The sequence below is a fragment of the Lactuca sativa genome, chromosome 4 (genome assembly GCF_002870075.4).
Source record: "Lactuca sativa cultivar Salinas chromosome 4, Lsat_Salinas_v11, whole genome shotgun sequence".
NCBI lineage: Eukaryota > Viridiplantae > Streptophyta > Magnoliopsida > Asterales > Asteraceae > Lactuca > Lactuca sativa.
This window is the reverse complement of record NC_056626.2, coordinates 379,081,612-379,106,347: the sequence shown is the minus strand read 5'-3', so window position 1 is coordinate 379,106,347 and position 24,736 is coordinate 379,081,612. Positions and strand designations below refer to the sequence as shown.

At 36.3% G+C, this 24,736-nt stretch overlaps 1 pseudogene; it reads left to right on the top strand.

Annotated features, from left to right (window-relative positions):
• Positions 1–8,093: 8,093 nt before the first annotated feature.
• On the top strand, positions 8,094–17,927 carry LOC111919449 (protein TOC75-3, chloroplastic-like; annotated as a pseudogene).
• Positions 17,928–24,736: the final 6,809 nt, after the last annotated feature.

The following is a 24,736-nucleotide window of genomic DNA, read 5'->3' as shown; positions in this document are numbered from 1 at the left end:
ATCCTTTACCTAATGTAAACATTGTTTTCTCTACCATTTCAACAGAAGAGCCTCATCAAATAGTGGGGCTCCTATCTCTTCTACTTCCACTTCAAAAATTTAATCCTCTGCTTTTAATAGTAGATTTAATGATAATAAGATAAATCAAAACTTTAATCAAAATTGAGGGAGGAATTAGAATTTACAAGCAAGAATAATGGTCTTAAAGGACATTTAATTGAAAAATGCTACAAGTTAATTGGGTATCCTAAAGATTTTAAACCTAAGAGTGAATATAATTGTCAAAACAATCAGAACAAGTCATTTCCTGTGAACTCTTCTTTTTTGTCTAATAACTCTTCTAGTAGTTCTTCAAATGTGTCTAGTAAGTCAACCGGATCTGGTGATTATCATTTCCTTACCACTAAGCAGTACAACAAGTTTCTTCATTTTATTAATCATAAATTCATGATTGAAGATGTTGTTAGTTTTTTATTAAAAAATAGCCTAACTATAGAGAAACATTCGACGTAATTAGCAACAAAAGCATTTTTAGATTTGAATAAACTGAAACCATTTTACCCACCAAGGATCATTTTTCAAAGCTTAGGAAGATTAAAATAACCATAGAAAGGAAGAAGTTTACAAACTTTGAAGACTACGGTTCATTTTGGCAATTATTAAGTTGATGAAGATGACATTAAACTCCAAAGAAGAAGCTCTCTATAATGTATCCAACAAGAAATGAAATTTCACCAAAGATGCTAGTCTTCACTTGTAAATATGTTTTACTTAAGATAAGAGTTCATACCAAATGAACCTTAAAGAGAACCTAAATATAACACGTTTAATCTTGCACCAAATTACAAGAAGAATGAAGGGAGAAAGAGTGGATGAAACCACAAAAATGGCAGCATATTTTAGAGGAAATGATGATAAAAAAATTCACTAGTTTTCCGTTAGTTAGTCTCCTTTATATACCAACATAAGAGTACTAAGGTACCATACTTTCAATTAGTCAAAGCGAGGACCAAAAGGACAACCATGGGAGAAAATACACAAGACAAAAAGAAATCATTTTCTTGCCTTTATCAACCTATGGTTTTCTTGACAAAAAGTTAAGACATTGAGTGTCTTTTACACAAGCCTAACTAGCTAGTTGGTATGAAACTTAATTGGTTACTCAAGGTGGCCAAAATGGTGTACACAACATTCATAATCATACCATATTGTTATAAAATATGATCAAATAAGAAGATATGAGATTGAAATCATCAAGTTTCTAATACATATGGCTCACTATTTATACTATCAAAATAAGATGAAATATGAGTTATAATATGAATGCACATTATGATGGTGCATTAGTACATTCATAAAACACATTGAAATGGTTGTTACTAATGCTAAATAATGATAGGGAGTTATGGGAGAAAAGTAGAATCCAATGATCATTCACAAACTAATATTTCATAACACTCCCCCTTGAATGACGATTGTATCATGTCTCGTTAAAACCTTAATAGGTAAAACCTCATGGGAAAAACCATTTATTAAGGAAAAAGAGTACATGATTAATAATAGATATTTGGAACAATTGTCTCATTAAAAACCTTGCTAAGAAAACCCAGTGGGAAAAACATAGCTAAGGAAAAGAGTACAATATGTTTTCAAGTCCCCCTGATCATCACATCATTTGATTTCCTTAAAGTGTCGCATTCCAATGTTTCGTACCATGTTTTCAAATTTGGATTTAGGAAGCGCTTTAGTGAACAAATCTGCCAAGTTGTTACTTGATTGAATTTTCTGGATGTTGATGCCACGCTCTTTTTGAAGATCATGAGTAAAAAAAACTTTGCTGATATATGTTTGGTTCTATCTACTTTGATAAACTCTTCCTTGAGTTGGGCTATACAAGCCACATTATCTTCATATAGTATGGTTGGAACGTCCCTATTAAAAGTTAGACCACAATTCTCACGAATGTGATGAGTTAAATTTCTTAACCAAATACATTCACGACTTGCTTCATGAATTACTATAATCTTTGCATGGTTAGAAGAGAAGCAACTAAAGTTTGTTTAACAGAACGCTAATAAATTGCGGCACCTCCACAAGTGAATAAATAGCCTGTTTGGAATCGAGCTTTGTGTGGATCAGACAAATATCCATCATCTGCATAACCAATTAACTCTGCATTTGATGAATTTGAATAATATAAGCCCATATCCATTATACTTCTAAGATATCGAAGAATGTGTTTGACTCCATTCCAGTGTCTTCTTGTTGGGTAAGAACTATATCTTTCTAATAAGTTTATAGCAAAAGATATATCAGGTCTCGTATTATAAGCAAGATACATTAGTGCACCAAGAGCACTAAGATATGGTACTTCGGGACCAAGAAGTTTTTCATGTTTTTCACAAGGCCGAAATTGGTCCTTTTGGCATCTAAATTCCTTACTACCATCAGGGTACTCAATGGATGTGAGTTATCTATATAAAAACTTTTAAGAACATTTTCTAGATAACTGGATTGATGTACAAAAACTCCAATTTTGGTGTGCTCAATTTGAAGACCCAAACAAAATTTCGTTTTACCAAGATCTTTCCTTTCAAAATTTTCTTTCAAACAAGAAGTTGCATTTTCCAATTCTCTAGTAGTTCCAATTATGTTCAAATCATCTATGTAAACAGCAATTATCACAAATTTTCATCCAGATCTTTTTATGAATACACATGGGCTTAATGGATCATTTTTATAGCCCTCTTTCAAAAGAAATGTACTTAAAGAATTGAACCACATACAGCAAGATTGTTTCGATCCATACAAAGATTTATTTAATTTTACCCAATACACTTCACGAGAATTAGGAGTTTGTGCTTCTAGCACCTAAACCCTTCTGGGATTTTCATATAAATATCATTCTCAACGTGGTAACTACATCCATCTGACGCATCTCTAGTTTTTCATGTGTTGCCAGACTTATTAGATAATAGAATGTAATTGCATCAACCACATGAGAGTATGTTTCTTCATAATCAATTTCGGGCCTTTAGGTAAAACCTTGTGCAACAAGTCTTGCTTTATATCTCACAACTTCATTTTTCTCGTTTCTTTTGCGCACAAATACCCATTTGTGTCCCACTGGTCTTACTCTGTTTGGTGTATGGACTACAGGTCCAAAACCTTTTCGTTGAGTAAGAGAATTAAGCTCTTTATTGATTGCATCTTTCCATTTTGGCCAATCTTTTTCTATTTCTACATTCCTCTATAGATTTAGGTTCAAGATCCTCATTTTCTTCCTTAATCTCGCGTGTAAAATGAGATGAAAAATTATCGTTGACGTCTATCCTATTTTGGTTCCATCTTATTTCTGTCATGACATAATTTACTGAGATCTCTTCATTTTCATAATTTTCAGGTACCCCGGTTTCTTTTGTTATGTCATTGGGATCTTCTGGAGCTTCATTAATCTTTTGAAGAGATTTTGTTTTCTCTTTTTGACTATCAATTATATTTGCACCCTTTCATTTTCGAGGATTTTTATCTTTGGAACCGGTTGGTCTTCTACGCTTCAGGTGTGCCTTTGATTGAGTTGTAGTAGTATTTTTTCCTTCTGGTATATCAATTCTAACTGGAGCATTTACAGCTGGTACATGAGACTTTGTTACTCTCTTTGGGTCAGTAAATGCATCTGGCAATTAATTTGCTACATTTTGTAAATGAATTATCTTTTTCACTTCAAGTTCACATTGACTTGAACGAGGATCTAAAACTGAAAGGGATAATTCATTCCAAGAGATTTTATTCTCCAGCTTCTTTATTTCTCCCATAATGTTGGAAAAACTAATTCATCAAAATGACAATCGTCAAATCTAGCTGTAAATAAATCTCCAGTTGATGGTTCTAAATATTTTACTATAGATGGAGATTCATATCGAACATAAATTCCCATTATTATTTGATGACCCATTTTTGTGCGGTGAGGTGGAGAAATAGGTACATAAATTGCACATCCAAACGTCCTTAGATGGGAAATATTTGGTTCCTGACCGCAAACCAGTTGAATAGGGGAGAACTTATGATAACTAGTTGGCCTGATGCGTATAAGTGATGTTGCATGTAAAATTGCATGTCCCCATATCGATGTAGGAAGTTTAGAATGCATTAGTAATGGTCGTGCAATTAATCGAAGGCGTTTGATAAATGACTCAGCTAAACTATTTTGTGTATGAACATATGCAACATGTTGTTCAATAGTTATCCCAATCGACATGCAATAGTCATTAAAAGCTTGTGATGTAAATTCTCCAACATTGTCAAGTCGAATTTTCTTAATTTGGTAATCAGGAAAATGTGCCCTTAGGCGGATTATTTGTGCAAGTAATATTGTGAAAGCAGGATTACGGGTAGATAACAAGCACACGTGTAACCATCTAGTTGACGTGTCAATTAAGACCATAAAATATTTAAATGGTCCACATGGTGGATGAATTGGTCCACATATATTCCCTTGAATTATTTCTAAGAAACTAGGACTTTCATACCCAACTCTATTCAATGATGGACAGGAAATTAATTTTCTTTGAGAACATGCAACACAAGACAATTCATTAGCTTGGAAAATCTTCTGGTTTTTCAAGGAATGACCACTTGAACTTTCAATTATTTTGCGCATCATAATTGATCCGGGATGGCCCAACCGGTCATGCCAAACTTTGAAGGTGTTTTCATACCATTTATTTTCAATAGCATGAGATTCAATCATTCTAATATTTGTATAATACAATCTGGAGAACAATACAGGTAATTTTTCCAAAAGACTTTTCTTACCCGATATCATTTTTGTAATATTGAGATACTCTTTATCACCATCATTAGTTGTTTCAATATGATATCCATTGGATCGAATATCCTTAAAACTTAATAAATTTATTGGTGATTTTGATGAAAATAATGCATCGCCAATTGTAATTATTGTCCCTTGTGGTAATATGATATTCGCTCTTCCAGAGCCTTCAATCATTTTTGCACTACCCATTATTGTATTAATATTTTTTCTTATATTGATAAGTAAGCAAACTATTTTTCATTATTAAAAATTCTGTGTGTTGTTGCATGTCTACAAGATATATCTTCCTCATTTCTTTTGCAAATATTCATATTTCTCTTCAAAATAATAATAATAATAATAATAATTTAATAATAATAATAATAGTAATAATAATAATAATAATAATAATAATAATAATAATAATAATAATAATAATAAAAAGAAATAAGAAATATTCAACTTAGATAAATAAAGTCATATTTTATTATTTTGAGAAGAACCATCGAGATCTCTTCTCATGAAACGAATATGACATAAAAATCATTAAATACATTCAACAAAACTACCTATTATTCTAGACCATGACAATGACTCTAAAAAAACATGATGCAAAAATAAAATGATACTAGAAAACCAACAATTTCATGATATGGCATATCCATCTCCTTTTATGGGAAAAATTGGGTACTTCCATCACCATCCATAACACCGTTTGTCCCTTCCGTGTAGGCAAGATAATCGGCAACATCCAAATGTCCCATTTCTAGTTGATCTTTGGAAAAATAATTTTGAACAAAATTTGTTTCCGTATTTTTTCCTTCTTTAGATTTTAGAGAAGATTGATAAAGATCAACAAAATGTTTTGAAGTACGACATGTACGTGACCAATGACCGGTCATTCCACATCGGTGACAAACATTTTCAACTTTCTTTTTGCCTTGACCACTTTTATCATTAGGATGTAGGTTTTTGTTATTTTCCCACTTCTGGCGGTTACTTATATTATTATTATTATTATTGGGACGATTATTATGACGGCCTCCACCACATCCACGACCTCAGCCACGACCACAGTTAGATCCACGACCATTATAACTAGAAGATGTCGCATTCACTTCAGGGAATGGACAGTGATTTTTCATTAAGAGATCATTATTTTGTTCAGCCACAAGAAGACATGACATTAACTCACTATATTTTTTAAAACCTTTATCACGATATTGCTGCTACAGGAGCATGTTAGTGGCATGAAAAGTAGAGAAGGTTTTCTCTAGCATGTCTTCATCAGTTATAGTCTCACCACATATTTTTAGTTGGGAAATAATTTTGAACATGGCAGAATTATACTCACTCACAGATTTAACATCTTGTAGCTGAAGGTGTAACCAATCAAAACGAGCTCTAGGAAGTATCATTGTTTTTAGATGATCATACCTCTCTTTCAAATTATTCCAAAGATTAGATGGATCTTTGACAATGAGGAATTCAACTTTTAATCCTTCATCAAGATGGTGGCGAAGGAAAATCATAGCCTTATCCTTTTCTTGGCTTGATGCTTCGTTTAAAGGATTTACATCCTTTATGGTGTTTCCAATACCCATAGCACCAAGGTGGATTTCAGCATCAAGGATCCATGATAAATAATTTTTTCCACTAATGTCAAGAGCCATAAACTCAAGTTTGCTAAGGTTTGCCATAATGAAAGTACTAAACAAAATAAAGAGTTGTATGTTAGAGGATTGTTAGTTAAGAAGTATCATAAAATTACTTGTGAGCATTATACATATGAACTTTATATATATATATATATATATATATATATATATATATATATATATATATATATATATATATACACACACACACACCTGACAATGACAAGAACGACAAGAAGTTTGAGCTCTATGGTAGAGTCGTGATGATAACGTGTTATAAAATATGATCAAATAACAAGATATGAGAGTGAAGAGAACTTTTATTCCAATACTTGGGTTGAAATCATCAAGTTTCTAATACATATGACTCACTATTTATACTATCAAAATAAGATGAAAGATGAGTTATAATATGAATGCACATTATGATGGTGCATTATTACATTCATAAAACACATTGAAATGGTTGTTACTAATGCTATATGATGATGGGGAGTTATGGGAGAAACGGAGAATCCAATGATCATTCACAAACTAATATTTTATAACACATCATATTTCACTAGTTTTTTGTTCTCTTTATTATCATTTCCTAGAAACAATTATTCTGAATATGTTGGTAAATATTATTTTCATAAAATAATATTTTTCCAATTAAATATAGGAGTTGATATTTATTAGTAACCAAAATTAATCTAATAAATAATCAATTAGTAGTAACTTGCAATAAGGTGTGACCCTATAGGATCATGTGTCATTAGAAATGTCATTCTATAATGACTCTTGGGCATAAAGATCTTTCAATCTCCCACTTGCATAAGACTCGTCATAGTGGTGAATGCCTAGCAACATTTCACTGCACCCAATAATATACGACGAAAAATGCAATTCATCAACATCCAATTCCTAAAAGCTCCAAGTTATAATCGATGTATAAGGTAAGTTTATCAGTTATCCCTTTGTTACAGACATATTTTTGAACATGATACTTGGATCACTATCAATCTCATTTAGTGTTTAACTATGGGTACCATGCGGTAGATATCTAACTCTTAACACATAAGAGGAACAAATCCCATATTGACCACAAAAGCCTCTTGCATAGTTACACTACACCTGAAAACGGATTTTATAACTTCCTAGTTAAGCACACTACAACAAAAAGACCCTTTTACGACGTGCAAACGACGACACTCATTGATTTATGTTACACAAAAGAAAGTAACATTAAAAAGTGTCATATCTTCAAAAAAAATTAAGGATTTAGGTCACGCATTATTGTGTGCCTTTAAATTAGTGTCTAAACAAAAAAATACGGAGGGCACTTATAATAAAATGCGTGTCGTCTAAGGATGTCGCTTTATAATTTTTAATGGAACACGCGTTCCATCCTTTAATAGCCAGGCGGAAAATGAAATCCTAAAAAATTAAAAACCCCGACTTTCTTTTTTCTCCTTTCCCTCTTGCCCTAATTATCGACGCTCCTTCCTCCCCCCTCCCGAAATTGACTGCCTCCTACTTCTTCCCTCACACTTCGACCATCGTTACTTGCCATTCCCGGTCATTGACGTAGATGAAGGCAACAGTAGGCATGCCATCTACGAAGTTATGAGGCAACGATGATGGCTCCAAAGAAAAAAGACACCATGCCTGTGACTTTAGGGATGGAACATAACAACAATTGGACATTATGTCTCATAGATGAATTCACGTGACCTTCTCTAAAATTATGCTTGATCTTACTTTGCAAATGGTTGATATATTACACAGACATATGTTTATGGCGATCTTTATCGATATGATGTTGATAAAGGAGAATGGAAGCTAGTTTCTAGCCCTAACAGCCCCCCTTCTCACAGTCCACGTTCTGGTCATCGAATGGTATGTTCATATTTTTTTTATTTTGGTTATGCCATCCATCTTTTAGGGTTTCCATGTAAACCCTAGACCTCATTTGCAGGTTTCGTTCTCTGATCAAGTTGTTGCTATTCACGAAGCTGCTGAATGTGCTGTTCATGCTATGATGTCCCACCTTACTGCTCAGGGGATGAAGCTTCTTCTTCTTTTACTTCTCAAGGTGCCTCTCTTTTTCCTTCTTATTGTTAGCAATAGCAGGATATCTGAGATTCTTATATGATTTATGGCTTCATGATATTTTCAGGGTCTTGCAGATAAAGCTTGGAGGTTTCTATTATTGTAAAAAGTAATATTCTCACAATGATTATTAGTTGGACCTTTGACCCCCAACATGGACCGGGTGCTAGTTAAAAATTGCTCATATGGGTACTTGTTCTTATTAGTATTAGTTGTCAATTGTTAATGTGTTGAATTATTTTATGCAGCTGTCATGGTTGAATATGGAATGGAGCTGCATTCTGAATCATGCATAGCTATATATGAGTCTTGATGCGACATCGGCCTCCGGTGATTCTTCTGGTCTTCTACTGTGGCGGAGATCTGGACATCATAGAGAAAAGTCATTAGGGCCCCCCAGGTACTATGCCCCGGGAATGGACTCCGAAGATCAAGTTAGATCAGCTGGTAGATTTGAGATGGTCCTCCATAGCTGGAGAGAACCATCTTGGTGCTGGTGGTGGTGTATGGTGGCTGACGGCAGCGGGTGGCGGCTGAGCCACCCGACAGGAGTATAGTGTGGCGGTTGAGCCCTGGGGGAAGAGTCCTCCTTCATGGAGGAGGCACTATTCTATTTATAAGGGACAATTAGGTCAAGGGGAATTAGGTCAGGCCTTGGGCCAGCTCAATTCAGGCCCAGCTAGCAAGGAGCTAGGTAAGGCCTCTCGGAGGCGCCGGGCGGGACTGGTGGGTGCGGCCTAAGCAAGGCTGGCGGACGCGCACCAGGAGAGGCTGGCAAGGGGGCGCCAGGAAAGGCAGCACCAGGCCGGGCCGACAGGAGAGTCCCCAGCATTACTGGCAAGGGAACGTCAGGCAGGGCTGGCAGGAGCGCGTCAGCCTTGGATGGCGTGCTAGAGCAGTCTAGGCCATGCTAGTTGACCATATATCATCAAGTCCCACCAGTCTGATGTTATTGGTACGTGGCCAATGACATCGGACTGGACTTAGTCATATAAATTGTGCTTCGTCAAGTCCCCCTAGTCTGATGTGAGTGGGTTGTTGACAATCGGATCAGACTAGATAAAGCACCAATGCATCAAAGAGTAAAAGATTTTCCAAACCTCACTCACGGGAGTCGTGGTGTTGCGTGATGAGTCAAACATTGCTTATGCAGCTTGAGCTGACTCGATACTCCTTCATTAAGAGGAGTGCGAGGTTGCTAAAGAGTGTTACGTGACACTGATGTCGATAAAATGTCGGGCCCTGGTAACTAAAGAACGTAACCTCGCCATGCAGTCTCTGAGACTGTTGTTTCGCACAGATGTTGTGTCGAGCTCCGAAGTCTGTAAATAAGTGCAACGTACTTGGTCTGTGATTCCTGTATTCCAACCACAGCAAAAAGTTGTTGATAGAAATAGACGCTCTAAGCGTCGCGCGCGCACCCTGGTGAGGGGGACAATCGTAACCAACACCGGGTGGGGAGTTATATTTCTATGCCTGCTAAATGGGAACTTTGAGTGACTGGTCAGTAGTGCACACTTTGCAAGTCCCCTGTAAGTGATTTACAGATCGAGCTTTGCTCTGCGAGTTTCCTGTTGGCGCACTCTGAGTGTCGCGGCGCTGGAGCGGCTTTATGAAAAGACAACACAAACAAATTCAATAGATAGTATTTTTTCTTGAAGTAATAAATTGATCGTTTTCCTACAGGGTTTATTTCGAAATGCTTCCTGAGTAGTAGTAGCAGCGTACTACTCTTCTCCCTCCTTTTTTGAAAATGTCGAGAGAGTTTGAGTCACAACATATTCTGTTGAACGGAGCTTGCGGTGTGCGAATGCTAAACATTTGATTTTAGTCTTTCCAAAATTGGCACGTTAAATATCAACTTATGAAGTCCAGATTTGTTAAAACTCAAAATCACTATTATGGTTGGAGCCCTCTGATAATCATCCCAAATTGATTTTTTTTAAAATGTCGAGTGTTACTAAATGCAAATGGTCTTCTAATGTCGGGTTTCGTTCCGGTATTGTAGCAAATGAACCTTGAGTGGCTGTTTAAGTTTGATTACATGAATAGCCCATTTAATTAATGCTGATGTAGTCCAGTGTATAGAAACCCAATGTAAGGAGCCCACTTGCACCATAAGCCTAATTCTCTTTTATGTTCTATGTGTGTGGGAGCCCAGATGGCATTTTTGAGGTCGCCATTTGATGTGAACGACTGCGTTTTCCCTTCTTCTACGATCTGTTTTAGGTGAGCGCCCAAAGAGAAAACGGCGACTGTGATTTGGTGGACCTGGATTGTTGTCGGAGGCATTTCTTTTAAGCCCCGGTCGTGAATTTCCCTCTTCTTCTTTTTTCTCTTTGTTCTTCTCCGGGGTTTAATGGTGCAGAGGATGTCGGAGCTGCAGGGTTTGACAGCCAAAATTGAAGATGCTGTTGACTAAGCATAGGCAATCGGTGAGGTTGACATCGAGCGAGACGATAAGTTGTTGGTTCGAAGGTTGAAGGTGGCCAACAACTTCACAGAGAATCGACAAGTACACAAAAGAACTTCCATGGGAGTACGCGGTGCCAGTGCATCAGGCACCTACTCTGGAAGCAGCTATCTGGACTACCAAATCTGTGGAGGATATGATTAAGGGAAGAGTTGCTGGCAAGGTTGAGGTTGGCGAAAAGAGGAAATTCGAAGGATCGGCAAGGCCCGAAGAGAAGAGAAATTCCAATACAAGGAATTTTAGAGGAGGAGGAAGTGAAGAAAGATGGTGCAAAAAGTGCCAAAAGAAACACACTAGAAAATGCGGTGAAGAGATGACTTGTTTCAAGTGTAGGAAGCATGGGCACTATGCCAACGAGTGTACATTCAACAAAAGGGTGTGTTATGGATGTAACGAGGAAGGGCACTTCAAGCAAGACTGCCCAAAGAGAGAGGGGCTACAAAGCCAAATGTGCCGCCAAAGCCGAAGGCGAGAGCATTTCAAATGATCCTTGACAAAGCAGATGACAATGCGAGGATTCAGGAGTGAAGGCTTGACATCCAAAGATCGAGTTATGAAGTAGTCGTGTAGATAGTACCATGTAATGTATTCTGTTAGATGCATAGTCTAGGGTGAAATTGAACGCCTATGTAATCATTTCAAGGAATAGTATAAAGCCTTCGTTTTGAAATTTGATGTGTCAAGTTGTTATGTGATTTTCTTGTATGGTGACATGGAAAACTGTGGGACAATACTTGGGATGAGTATGAGTAGGTGTGAATGGTAGTAGAGGCCTATACTACCGGAAGCACAGGACTCATGCTTGGATCAGGGAAAGTCACAAGGTTACCAAGAAACTAGTAATCGATGTCGCTTTATTCAAGTAGGTCGTTACCATCGTTTCGGTAATGATTAAGGAGATTATTGTTATTCCGACTCTAGAGGTCATATCGAATTGAGTCCGACTAAGACGAGTATGTTACATGAACCAAGTCTGATGTAGCACCTGACTCAAGCCGGAGAAATTAATCAAAGCGATCAGTAGAGGTATCGCGATAGTTGCTTATAGCTAGGAATGCTACCTTTTAAAATGTCATTATATCACATTAGAACATGAAGGAAGGTATAGTCTGTTCTGGAATTTAACTCTAAGAGTCCTGAGTCTAAACGTGCATCACATTATGGTAGGTCATAATTTGGAGTCTAACCTAAGATATAAAGTAGGTGCACGATCGAGTACTGCTTGCAGTCAATAAGTCTAAGAGATAGACTTGAAGGAATATAGAAGTTATAATTATTACCTAGTATGAAGATATGACGTATGGAGTCATTATTCGAGTCCTGTTGCGTTGATGATTCCGAGATGTAATCATCCTAAGGGGGAGATAATTGTAACGCCCACAGATCTGGGCTAGTCAATTAAGAGATAATAAGGGACGAAAATGACTTTTCAACAAAAGATTATTTAGAATAAACAATCTTAACCAAGTTGTAGAATATGTCACGAGGTTTCTGTACATATAAAGAACGCCGAAATCCGAGTTATAACGAAGAAGTTATGACCCCTCGAGGTTTCGCGACGGAACCAGCACGACACTGGGAAGCGTGAATAGTGAATTTATGATGGAGCGATATTCAGCCATAGTGATCTAAACAAAAGTTGTAGAATACGTTAAACCGAGAGCGTCCATAAAAAAACGCCCAAATCTGACTTCGTTTGAGGAAGTTATGATTTTTCGAAGTTTCGGCTAACCAGTGTACAACCCAAAGTTCGAATATTAGATCGAGCGATTTTAGCCGACACAACCTAAACGAGAATCGAAGATCTTGTTAATATTAGCGTAACGATAAAAAGATGGACAAAAACGGACGTCGGATGAAGAAGTTTTTGGATTTTTAACTGACCAATCCTGTCCCGGCCTGTTAAAAATATAAAATTTAAAATAAAGTCAAAATTTGCCGACGGAGTCCAAACAAAAGTTGTAGAGTACATTCCCGCCTTCACGTGGATATAAAGAACATCAAAAACGGAGCTCGTATGCGAAAGATACGAATTTTTAAAGTTTGTAGTCAAAATTGTGAAGTCTGATAAGAACTTGATGACGTGGCCTCATCTAAGCCGTCCATCGCTGATCGCAGAGCACCTGTGGGATCGCGCCACGACGCCTCGCATCTACGCCCCGCGTCCGAGGCCGGGTACGCCCAGCGTACTTCGGTTCTTATCCATGCGCATGCGAAACCAACTGTACGCGAGCTGGTGATCTTATCCGAGCCCTACGCCCAGCGTAATCCGAGGCCTCACAGGCTATAAAAGGGGGTTGAGGCAGCCTTCATTTTCCACACCAATTCATTTCTCTCTCTAGTTTCTTTCTCTCTCTAAGTGCTCTAAACCCCCCCCCCCTAAAACCTAGGGAACCCCCTAGCACCTGAGGGAAGCTCCGAGGCTCCCAGAGTCCCGAGAAAAAGGGTCTTTTGGTTTCGGAAACACTCCTCCAAGCGAAGCTCGGTTTTCTTTTAAAATCCACTGTAAGTGAGCTACGCTTACGCAATTTTTAATATAGCTTTCAAATAATTATAGTAATGTTATTTGGTCCTTAAAATAATATTTTGGACTATTATTATAAGTTATATAAGTATCATTTAACGCTTATATAATAGTAATAATAGTCAGACTATTAATTAGTCGCGGTTATCGTTAGACTAAACCCTAGTGGTATTGATACTAGGTTTTATCGAAGGAAAATTGTTTTGAGAGTATCGAAGTGTTGTCCGAGTGCTAAGCCACCACCGTATCAGGTAAGTGCATGGTCCCTTTCATCTTACACATAGATATGAAGTATTTTAATATAAATTACGTGCTATGTGTGCATATTGTCTGAATACTTGTTGTCTATGCTGGTGAAAGATTTTTATACATGCATTAAATGATGTAAGTTGTATAAAATACTTTATATCTACAAAATATGTTGGGTAAAACATGGGTGATGAATGACGAGGAATAAAAGCTGAAATAGAGGAACATTAGTAGTACGGACCTAGTGCTCTATAGGTAAACATTGGCAGCAGTGGACCTAGTACCGTATAGATGAGCACTGGCAGCTGCGCCACAACCCGTAGATGTTTTTGATCTATGGTAAACGTCCTAGCAGTTGCGCTCTAAGGACAGTATCGGCAGCTGCGCCTAATAGGGAGCTTTATGACCATGACAGTAGCGTTTAAAGCTCAATACCGACAGAAGCGCCTGGTAGAAAATGTTCCAATTCTGGCAGCTGCGCCTAAGTGATAATATTAGCAGTTGCACTTGACCACTGTGTCATTGGCAACAATGGACTTCATGTTGTTTCCTTAGGATGATCCTTAGGAATGAATGAACAAGGATTAGTTGATCCTTAGGGTAAATCCTTAAGAAGATAATGGGAATGGGTAATTGGGTTGATTGTTTGATGTTTAAATATAATAATTATATTATTGTGGGTTGAAAACCCTATGTACTCATCAGGTTTCCCAACCTGACCCACTCGATTTATTTGTATCACAGGTCTCGATATGAAGTTACATTACACTGAGAGATTTAAAAGAGATGTAGATCACTAGTGTAAATGAATGTAAGTTCTGTTTATGCTTATGTTTCTGTATTGACGATGACCTCCCAAATGTTTTAAAAGTGAAAAAAAAATACATTTCTTTAGAAATGCTTTGACAACGCAATTATCATGTTTTTCTGGGAACAAATTCCACAACATTTTTATTAAAAGATGTACTCTGATTTTTATAAAAGCATAAACAAAATCGGTTTTTTCTGGCCTGAAAATGGGGATGTCACATTGACTACCCGAGAAGACATGTTGACTGGATGGGTCCTGACTCCTTTGTCTTCTCTACATAGGGGATTGGACCAGGTGGGGTCTATCTTTGTTTTTGGTTTTTGTTGACAGCTTTAATTTTTCTGGTGCACTCTGCATCTTCTACCCCCCCCCCCCCATCCCCCTTTTTTTTGACATGTATCCAAGAATTGGACCAGTTGGGTCCACATGGGGCATTCTGCATTTTAGCTCGTTTTTATGTAGACGACATCCGATTATCCCCTTTATTATCATCTAGAACGAGATATAAGCACCATACATTTTTTTTGTATTGGCGCACTGTGTACCCTTTTTTTTAAAACCATTAACTAAAATGGTAAAAATCATGGGGGTAAAAGTAACTTTACCAATGTTTTAAAATATTCAAGGATTACAGCACAATGAAAAATGAGTTTTCTGGAATTTTGAGAAGATAAAAAAAAAAGTAATAGAAACTTATTTCTTCATTCAAATTTCTACACAACTTGAATAATACTTGAGAATCACAAACGAAATAGGATTTTCTAAAAAATATATGAACTGAAAGTGGGTTAAGACCCATCAAAGCTTCTCATCCCTTTTCTTTTTCTTTATGAGGGTTTTGTAAAATGTACAAGCCATATGGCTGAGTGTACAAATAGTTATTTCAGGGATTGAAGTTTTATACATAAAATCTAAATAAAAACCGTTTTTCTATAACATATAAACTAAAAATGAGGTAAGAACTTCTTTTCTTCTAAAGCTTGCTGAACAAACACAAAGATATAGACAAAAACGAATTTGAGAAGGATTTCTACTTGTAAAACCTCTTTTTTTTAGCTTGCTCAAGAAGCCAAAACACAGATCTGAGAAATTCGTTTTCCATCTCTATGCTTCTAAAGAAAGCAGCAAATAAACAACTTGAGTGAAGTTTTACTCATAAAATTGCAAACTAAGAGTTGTTTCTTTAATAAAATCAATTATAGATAAGGTAAATAACCACAACAATTTCTCTTCTTCTTAAATTGTTTGATAAAACACCAAAATAATAACGAAAATGAGTTAAGAACTCATAAGAAATTCTTTCTTCACTACTTTGTTGAAGAACCCATCAAGATATAGATGAATATTATATCTGAGAATGTGTTTTAAAGCTTGAGAGTTGTTAAAACGAAACATATCTACATATTTGAGCAAAAAATCAACAGATCTGAAGATCTAAACTAGAAAAACTCAACAGATCAAGAGATCTGAACGAAAAAGTAGGTTGATCAAAAGACCTAAGCGAAAAAACTCAACAGATCAAGAGATCCAGACAATGGGAAAGTATATCTGAATAGATCTTAGCAATAACTAACGCATCTAAACATATATTGGCAAGAGCCCAACGGATCAGAACAAATGACGGGTAGAAATGAATAGATCTGAGCAAACCTGAGCTGAAGCACAACAGATCTGAACGGATCTGAGAGAAAAACAAGCTTGAAACCAATTGAGGATTTTGCTACTTGCTCAAATCCAGGATGGTGCCAAATGATGCGACATCGCTTCCGGCAATTCTTCTGGTCTTCTGTTGCGGCGGAGATCTGGACATCACAGAGCAAAGTCGTTAGAGCCGCCTCGGGGACTGTGATTCGGGAGCGGACTCCAACGATCAAGTTAGATCAGATGGTAGATTTGAGATGGTCCTCCATAACTGGAGAGAATCATCTTGGTGCTGGTGGTGGTGTATGGTGATTGACGGCGGCGGGTCGTGGCTGAGCCACCCGGCCAAAGTATAGTGTGGCGGCTGAGCCCTAGGGGAAGTGTCCTCCTTCATGGAGGAGGCACTATTCTATTTATAGGGGACAATTAGGTCAGGCCGTGGGCCAACCCAATTCAGGCCCAGCTAGCAAGGTGCTGGGTAAGGCTGCCCGGAGGCACTGGGCGGGGCAGGCGGGCGCGACCTAGGCAAGGCTGGCGGGCGCGCACCAAGAGATGCCAACAAGGGGGCCTGCAAGGGAGCGATAGGCCGGGCCGACAGGAGAGTCCCCAGCAGGACTGGCAAGGGAACATCGGGAAGGGCTGGCAGGAGCACGACAAGCCAGGCTGGCGCACTAGAGTAGTCTAGGCCATTCTAGTGGACCATATATCATCAAGTCTATTAGAACATTGGAGTTGACAAGTGTTCACAGGTGGGCTAGGAGTAGATGAAGTTCCTCCTATTTGGGTTGACAGAACTGGCGTTAAAACCAATATCACTGAGGTAAACGTAAATCATATATATTCATTATTATTTTAATTTTTGAATTATGTTGTCATTGTTATTGATAAATTTGTTGTTTGGACTAGAATTTCACTCGACAAAGCAAGTTTGCATATGGAATTGTAATGGAAGAGATCACAACACGTGATGAAAGCAGTCATATTTCTTGAAATGAGCATAGGGTTTTGTCGAGTGGTGGTATTAGTGCAGATGGGCCTCCAACAACACTAAGTGAGACGGGTATTGACCGAATGGTATTTGCACAAGCAAATATCACAAGGGACAACACCAAATTTGTAAATGGAGCAATTGTTGGGGAGAGGAATGTATTTCAGGTCAGTGAATCTAGCCTTGTCTTGTTGTTGCATTATTATTATTGTAAGTGTTGTTGTAATATGGGGGATGTGTGGGAGACCTTCCAAGTTATGATGCTTCACTCTTGGAGGACCTTACTCTCTTAGGGGTTACAACATGGGAGAGATTGTTGCAGCCAAAAATATCATTGAGGTTTCTTATCTTATCTTACATTTCATTTGTTCATCATCATATTGTTGTTGTTACACGAAATAAGAAATGGGCATTGATTTGTATAATTACATTACAGGTTACAACTGAACTACGCATACCAGTGAGGAGCACACATGTATACTTATTTGCAGAGCATTGGGATGATTTGGGGAGTTCAAAGGATGTAAAGGGAAACCCAAAAGAGGTGTACAGGAGAATGAGTCAGGGCTCCTCATATGGTTTTGGAGCCAAGCTTGGTTTGGTACATGCAGAGTATGTTGTTGACCATAACTCAGGGACTAGTGCCTTGTTTTTCAGGTTTGGAGAAAGATTTTGATTTTGATTTCAAGTTGTATTCTTTCCTTGCAAATTCAGCTTAAACCATTTTAACAATAAGGAAATGTTTGAATGTTATGAGAGAATGTGGCCATAGTGTACAGGTCTTGTTTCTTTCTGTATCTTTCAATTATTTAAATTTTTCGTCCCTTTGGTTTGTTGTTTCTTACAAGCATAGTCCAACAGTTTGATTTTTAATCATTTGGTCCTTAAAACGTTGTTTTGTCTTGCTTTCGGGACCCAAAATCTAAAAAATCAAACTAATGGACCATATTTTTAGAATTCAACAAACTACAGGGATAAAAAAATGAAATTTACTCATATTTTTGCTATTATTAGAGGCTTTTATACATGTGTATAATATAGGTGCTTGCATTGGAGAATTCAAGATTAAGGAACTTTGGGTCGAATGATCACTATCTTCAACGCATAAAATCTGCTTATGATTTTGCTAGTGGCGAATTACTAAATCTCATGAAGGATAAGGTGTTGTCATTTTCATTTTTTTAAACCTTTTTTTTTCAGATGGCTGCATTTTTTTGCATTTTTTTTCACTCACACAATTAAAGCCATGGAACCTTTTTTCACTGTTCTCTTTTCAGCCCTTCTACTTTCAGAGGTCAGTAAAGGCAATTAAGATTCATTTGATCATATATTGGGTTAGGTAATCAAAGGAGCAATTGAAATAGGTTATTGTTGATGTATACATCAATCACCTATTGAAACTATACCCATCTGTGTAAGTTTTTCACCTAATTATATTGTGTGAAAGTTACACACAGTTCTAAGACTAATCATGTAATTTTATCTGCTCAACTTTTCATTGCAGTTGTGCCTGATGAACTGTAATCACAAACTTGCTATATTTTCTTATTTGAGGTAAATGCCACAATGAATTCCTTTTGCTTTTTTGGAGAACCTTCTCAGTTCTTGGATAGAACTCCAGGTTTTTGTGGAAGAATAACATGGATGGATAGCAATGTTCAATTAAAAAATGTGGCCACATAGCTCCTATTATCAAGTTTTGCTTTCAAGAAGGCTTCGAATGGGCTGCCTCTTCTCTGGTTTAGGTTAAAAAAGACTAAATATCCATTTTCTAGATTTTACCTTGAAGGGTATAATGATATTTCTGAGTCTTTTGGTTGCAGGTTATAGTAAGAAGTTTCCTTCCTAACAACTCAAGAGACCCGCCACGACTATTGCTGGTGAAACGTTGAACCTACAACTCATGGTGCCTTTCCATGGAGAGATACCTACAGATGACCATTTGTGTGTGTCACAGATTGTTTAAAGAACGATCAGATTTCAATGATTTTTTTAATTAAGTGCTTTATAGTTAATATGCTTTGTTATAGGGCTGCATGAATGAGCATATCAGGGTTTTAGGGAGTTCAATGGTGAAATCAGCATGACAGGAGGCATTTCATGTATTTTTTTGAACATGCATGTTAATGGTAATGTGTCTAAGGTTGTGTGTTGTCTTTACTTGTTTCCAATTTCTCTTTTAAATATTTCTGCTTAAACATGAAATTTCGAGTCCTTAAATTGATTGTAATGTAATCTAGGTTTTGTTTGACATTTATATGTTTCCCCTTCTTATTGTGGAATTCTTAAATCATTTTGTCATTTTTTTTAGATGATCAAAGAAGAAAATATGAATCTTATGGAAGATGTCAGTAGAGATTTGCAAGTTTAGCATGGCAAGTTTTAGTATTTTATTTTACCTTCAATATTTTACCTTTTAGAATTCAGTTAGTAAGTGTCACGATTTGGGGTATTTTAATAATGTTAGTTGGAATTTTGATGAGGCGGTACTTACAGATTGTAAACTTTTCATAGCTAGATGTACAAACAAAACTACATACTTGAGTGTGGAATTGAAACAACAGTCAGTTTACTTTTGGTAAGTCCAATATATGTTTTATTTTCTTAATATTTATTGATTTAACAGTCAGTTTACTTTTAGTAACCACCTCAGATATGAATCTTTTTTATCACAACTGTTATTTCTCTATTTATATATGATACTTCTCGTTGTGGGACCTTATTGTAATTTACTCGTTTTACCAATATATACAATATACATTTGTTTTTAACAGTCAATGAAAGAATCTGTAGTAGTTTTTCATATCCTTTCTTCCCAACTTCAATTGTAACCATTTTTCTAGTGCTTCAAATGTTGATATATTAATTATTAATTATTGATTAACCAAAATTCAAACTTGGTTTTTGCATTTTCTAGGATTTGGTTGTTGGGTTTGACCAAGAAGCAGCTGCATGAAGTAGTCACGGGGTGCCCGGTTTCTTTTAAAATGGAAACAAAGGTAACAGGTTAAAACTATATTTTTTCTCTATAACTACTTTGGAATCTTAACACTTTGATTTTTTTTCAATGAAAAGTTTACATTTCTTATTTGATGGTTGTTATTATTGCTCACTGTAATGTCCTAGTGCTTCTATGTCAAGTAACATACAATGTATGGTTCATTTATTTTTCAATAGGCATGATAAAAACTTACCTTTAGAGTATTAAGAACAACAAACATATTAGCACCACCTTACTTCATTTGTTGTATTTCAGATTTTAAGGCTTATGTATGAAAACTCGGGGACTTCAATACACACTTTCTTACATCAATGTACACAAACTAAGGAAATAGGAAAAGTCACAACAGAAATTGGAAACGTTTCATAGCTTCTTCAGACAGCTTAATGATGAATTACTAAAACAAGAAGGTGCACCTTTATAGCAATGTAGTATTAGGTTATATAGTTAAGGAAAACCTCTTAATAACAATGTACAATCAGATCCCTTTAATATCAATGTATTATAATTTTTTGACATGATGTTATTAGATGAAATTGATTGTTTTGGTATATATTTCTGTATTATGCGTAAAAGAGTATCGTAAAGGCACGTCGTATATGCATATCGTAAATAGTTGTTGAAGTTTATGACACGCAAATGTGTGTCATCTTCATTTATGATAGGGGCTTTAATCATACGCAATGCGCGTCCTAAACGTGCATCTTAAGGTTGCGACACGCAAATGCGTGTCGTCTTCCTTTATGACAGGGCCTTCCTTGATACACATTACGTGTCTTAAATGAGCGTTGTAAATGCACGTCGTAAATAGACGTCGCGCAAAAGTGTGTCATCTTTCGTTATGACAGGGCCTTCCTTGACACGCATTTGTTTGTCGTCTGAGTGTTTTACGACACACATTGCGCATCGTAAAAGGCTATATTTCTAGTAGTGGCATTAGTGTTTGACCATATCAAAGCATAACAATCCACACACTTAAGTCCCAATGTAACATCCCATTTTCCACAACAAAAATTTTTCATTTTTCTTAAGGTAAAACTTCCTAATTTATATTCCATTATTAAGAAAACCGTTTATTCCAAATTACATTTATTAAAATCAGAGTATCATAGAAAACATGAAATCCCCAATGTTGCTGATGAGTGTGTACAGTCCTGCCTTCGCTTTCCCATAGCCACCGATGATACCTGAAACAATAAACAACTGGGAAAGCATAACGCTTAGATATTTTCCTCCAAAATACCCCGTACAATAAACATATAAGCATGCATCGGGTCCACTTAGCCATCGGGTTGGAATACCCATGGTTTGTTGGCCTACCACCTCAACCCAACCGCTCTCCCAGAGCCTCCGTGCCTACAGCTTACAGTCGTCCCACATCGGCTATCTTGGCCTACAACACACAGTAGGACTACCTCAACCCACTACTACCATATGTCGACATATAAATAAACAAGGATCAAGTAGGCACATAATCTAGACAAACAACAATCATACAACTCACTGCCACCTACTAGTCCTGTCACAATACACAGTCTCGCTACCAGCTGACCTCCATGAAATGCGTAACCATAAGTGCCCAGAGGTGAGATAGACATCCGAACAGATGATCCTACTCTAGAGGCACAACCAAATAAGGAACATGCGATAAAGTCTAGATCAAGAGTCCTCAGTCTATCCTACATGACTATATATACAGTCCCTAAGGCATCCCTTTACTAATAGATAACCACAACTAGTGGGTTGGCATTGGTGCCTTCGACCCACGATACAATGAGGCGAAACTCACCTGAAATGAAGAAACCCGAGAACACCGTGATACGCTCCCTGCTACACCGGTTGCTCCCGCGGATCCACTAACATCTGAAACATATAAAATCTTGATCACCAATAAAAACCCTCAAGTTTGACCTAAAGTCAAACTTGGTCAAAAAGTCAACGGTTAATGGAGTCAACAAAATTCAAAGTCCAAGGTTGGTCGAGTATGCCCTGCGTACTTAACTTACGCCCAGCGTAGGAAAATTACGTCCCGCGTACAATATGATGTTTAGATGGATAAAGTTTCCAACTTTATCCATAACAAGTTCACAAACTTCCAAGATCTAAACTTTATGCACCTAAAGTGATCAAAAGCTCATAACACCCAAAACTAGCTAGATCTAACAATTTCATCATCTATACCTCCAAAAGAAAGATCAAGGTGAACAAGGTCTGGATTAACAAGATCCATTGAAACCAATGCTTCTTCAATGAGTTCCTTCTACTCCAAGGAGCACCAAGAACACTCCAAAGCACATATAAACACCTTATTTTGCTCACAAGGCTCAAACTAGGGTTATGGTTTCAAGAGAGGGTGTTGGAGAGGTAGAGGCTGAGAATGGAGAGGGTCTGGGAAGTTAAGGAGCTTAAATACAGCTGAAACCCCGAAAATAGGGTTTGGGCACTGATCGTATATGCCCAACATACTCAATTTATGCCCAGCGTACTAGGGATGCCCTAGTACGCCCATCGTACTCCCCATATGCCCAACGTATGCGGCTAACCCAAAAATCTTCCTAACTTCAAGCAATTGTAACTTCTTCATTTCAACTCCGTTTTCAATGTTTTTTATATCCAGGAAAAGGTATTGAAGAGCTCTGCAATATTATCTAAATATCTTGGATTAAAAATTATCGAACAAAAATCCATATTTTATGCAATAACCCAGCCTATGATTGTTCCCGTTCTACCCTTCGACCCAAAACACAATTCAAAGGTTTAGATCTCATAACCATCATTGTCTCCTTTCAAAAGGTCTAAGTTTACCTCTTTAAGGCCCAAAGCCTTTACACAATTAACTTCCTGCCCACGGCCCTGAAATAAGAAATGACGGGACACAGGATGTTACACTCAATATGTATCTCAGGTATTAAGGATACAAATAAAGTACCTTTTTTATCAAGTATCATTCATGATAACAATCGATGACGTGCTCTTGATCCAGGTCCATTCAATACCAGTTCTCTGACAAGTATCTATGAATTTTGGTTACAGCCCATTGCCTACATTCATCCGTTGAAAGTCAACCAATCTAATTCATATTAGTTTTATTTATAATTGTTCCCACAATTATAACCGACTATGAACTTTTAGCATAATAAGATTATTCATAGGTTAAACATGTTAATATAGAACACTCCAAGTATTATTGTGAAGATCATATCCTAATATGTCAAAACAATATACAATAGTTGTTGTCTTTATATTCCAATATCTAAATAGTAAATTTAAATAAAATCTCATTTATAGAATAATAAAGTCTTATAGCTCAATTGTTACCATTCATACTTAGCATAAAGGAAAAAGACTTTATTAATGCGTCTAACTAAATTTAATTTGTGTGAATTCTGAGAATACAATCATCTCAATATTTGACTTTATTCTAAGTATAGTTAAATATATTAGAGAATATGATTTGTGTTATGATGTGACATAAAGCCTCTTAACTTGATTAAATATACTTTTGAAGTCACAGAAGATTTATATGTGATCCTTAAATGGTATAACTCAAGATAGTTTTCCAATGAACTCATCTATCCAGACATATTTGCTTGTAGCTTCTGAAGTAATGTATTTTTATTTTGTAGTAGACTATGTTATTATGTCTTGTTTGGATCTCATTCTAATAAAACTTGCTTTTCATTCCATAGTGAAATCATTATCTCATTACAACTCATATATATATATATATATATATATATATATATATATATATATATATATATATATATATATATATATATACCAACTTAAAAAACATGAATTAAATAGATTCATAAGAGGTTTATTGAGTGAAACCATTATTGATTATTTTGTCACTGTAAAGAGAGAAAAGCTTATTGGATAAGAAAGATGAACAAGGACAAACATATAACACATATTAACACTACGAAATCTTCATATTTTCGCTTCAGTGTTTCTATATGCTTTTTTGTGTGGGAATAAATTATTGAATTACCACTCCTTAACAAGACATCACAAATCCATCTGTACCTAATTTTATTGTGTCACTAACAATCTAACATCCGTTTATATATATATATATATATATATATATATATATATATATATATATATATATATATATATATATATATATATATATATATATATATATATATATATATATATATATATATGTGATGAAGTTCAATAAAAAACCATAATTAACAAGGAACTAATCGTGAGCGTCGGAAATCATAATGATCAACGGCCAAAGAAATAGATGTACATTTTTATATTGGACACACACTCACCGAATTATACAAAAAAATCCATCTATTTACCAAAAAACCCACCTTTTTTTGTTCGTTTAAAAATTTTTTAGGCTACATTTTTTATCAAAAAAAAAACTGAATATACCGTTGTTCTCGATTTTTCGTTCTCTTTCCATAGAGATCCATGTTGATATATAAAAAACGAAGTTTTTTTTGAAAAAAAACCAC